At 43.0% G+C, this 2414-nt stretch overlaps 1 pseudogene across 1 annotated transcript; it reads left to right on the top strand.

Moving 5' to 3' along the window:
* The first annotated feature begins 1360 nt into the window (after positions 1–1360).
* LOC308658236 (olfactory receptor 9K2-like) lies at positions 1361–2148 on the top strand (annotated as a pseudogene). The gene has a single exon. The product of its transcript is annotated as an olfactory receptor 9K2-like (transcript).
* The last annotated feature ends 266 nt before the right edge of the window (positions 2149–2414 follow it).

Genomic DNA, 2414 nt, shown 5'->3' with positions numbered 1-2414 from the left:
ATAGCACTGTGGATCTGAGGTGTTACTGTTTTTACCCCATAGGCTTATAGTCTCCCATAGGGATTCAATACCTCTCCTCTGAGGTGCAGGACAATGTTATCAGATCCCAATATAAACAGTATACACCCTAAAAACAAATGTTTGCTATTAACATGTTTACAGTTTGGTCACAATGTAGAGAATTGGTGAATTCAATTATTATCTACAATATACTCAGTAGGTTTGTAAAAGGTTTTACAGTTTGTGATCGTGGACAAAGAACTGGGAGTGAGGCATAGGATAATAAGATGAGGAGCTAGGAGCTAAGGATATAGAGTTGTTATATCTTAGGAAGTGTGAAAGAGAAATCTAAAGAGGAAGATTATTAGCAGGAGAAGGGAGAGGAAGTAATATTGGGTAGACAAGTAAGTGGGAACACAGTAGAGTACATAAAACAAACTCACATATATAGACAAAAATTTTAAAAAAGTAAAATAGTAAAAATTAGTTGGATAAATATATACACACACACACACACACACACACACACACACAGCTGTAATATACTATTGAGACATCCCAGTCCTCAAAATCCTAATTCATGCAAAGTACTTGGTTTCACATATGTTGGGAGATGTGAGGGCGGGAGAGTAGAGAGGGAGAAGGGAAAAAAAATCTTAAAGGAAGAAACAGGATTGTTTGGGTTGGAAATCCATGTCTTTCCTGCTTCCCTTCTCATCCAATAGGTGAGGTCATCTGTTGTTAGCTGGAATCTCCTCCCTCAGGGTGGTAAAGTTAACCAGGGTGTCAACATGCCAGGATAATAGTTGCTGGGGAGAGGGTGGAGTTAGAAACTAGGTACCTGGCCAGCCAGAGTTCCAAAACTGGAAGCCACCCCCACTGAAGATGGTGATGAAGGTGCCCCAAGATGGAGGTGCCTGCTTTCAGCAGTGGGCTATTGGGTTGTGTCGGGGGAGCCAAGAGATGGCATTGGAGGATGAGTTCAGAGATGAGCTCATGCAGTGTGTGGCTATCAGCTGACTTCAGAGCCTGTGTAAAGTTCTCGGGTACAGGTAGGCTACTGCGTGTAGAGGACTATCTGCACTGCTGCAAAGTCCCAAGATGGCGGTGACCGGGGAGCCCCACATTGGTAGATGGGGGTCCACACAGGAGTAGCGGCTAGAGTTCCTGCGTGTGGGAAGCTGATAGATGTTCTGCATGGGAATGGCAGCAGTGATTTCTGCTCAGGTGCATGGCCAAAAGTTCTGCGTGGGTGTTGATGGTGCCCCCTCTGATAGTCCTGTGTGGGTGAGTAGTTGGGATACCTACTCTGATGCTGAGGCCAGGAGCCCTGGAGGGACATGACGGCCATGATTTTCACATGGGAGCAGGAATTTCACTCACAGAGAAGCAGTATTCTCACTATTTGTGTTCCAGGTCACGGGAGCATCACAGAATGCTGCCTCCTCTGGCCGGCCATCTTGGATTTCCCTTGGACAACATCTTATCTCAGAAAAAAATCATATTCTTTGCAGATTGTGTGGCTCAACTGTTTCTTTATGCAGTTTTCATGGTAACAAAGGGGTTTGTCCTGGCAGCCATGGCCTATGACCACTTCAGTGCCATCTGCAATCCTCTTCTTTATAGTGTCTACATGTCAAGATACCTCTATAGTCAACTGGTCCCTATTGCTGCGATAGGGTCAGTTCCACCCTCCAAGTCAGTGTAACATTCACAGTGTCTTTTTGTGTATATTGAGTTATTGATCATTTCTACTGTGATTCTTACCAAATGGTGATCTGTTCTAATCTCTTTGTCAATAAGATGGTATCTCTGAGTTTGGCTATCTTCATTATTTTGCCCACAATAGTTGTCATTGTAATATCTTACATGTACATTGTGTCCACAGTCTTGAAGATTCCCTCCACTGAAGGGAGAAAGAAAGCCTTCTCCACCTGCACCTCCCACCTTGGGGTAGTGAGTGTGCTTTATGGGACTGTCTCGTTTGTGTATCTCGTACCTCCCAGCAATCCTGAACTCCGCAAAGTGGCCTCAGTATTTTACATACTGGTGACACCCATGTTAAACCCTCTGATCTACTCTCTAAGAAACAAGAATGTCAAAGAAGCTTTAAGAAAAACCCTAGGGAACAAGAAAACATTACCCTAATTCTCCTTTCTTAATGTTTCCTTATTGAAGCGCCCACTGATTCATCCTGGTTTGCTTTTAATATGGAATTGAGTTTGAGTCATTCAGGGATTCTTTAAGCTGACCAGCTCACAAGTGAATTATTTTCAATGAAGGGGTACTATCAACCCATCAATCACTCTTTTATAAGAGCATTGTTATATATGAATTTCTTGGGCATCAATAAAACTTGCAGTCATTCCATAAATAGAAATATACTTCTCTCTGTTTTTTGTAACACTGTGCTA

The sequence above is a fragment of the Spermophilus citellus genome (assembly GCF_964194105.1).
Source record: "Spermophilus citellus genome assembly, chromosome: 10".
In the NCBI taxonomy this organism is placed as follows: Eukaryota; Metazoa; Chordata; class Mammalia; order Rodentia; family Sciuridae; genus Spermophilus; species Spermophilus citellus.
Note: the sequence above shows the minus strand (reverse complement) of the source record. Positions and strands in the feature narration are given on the sequence as shown.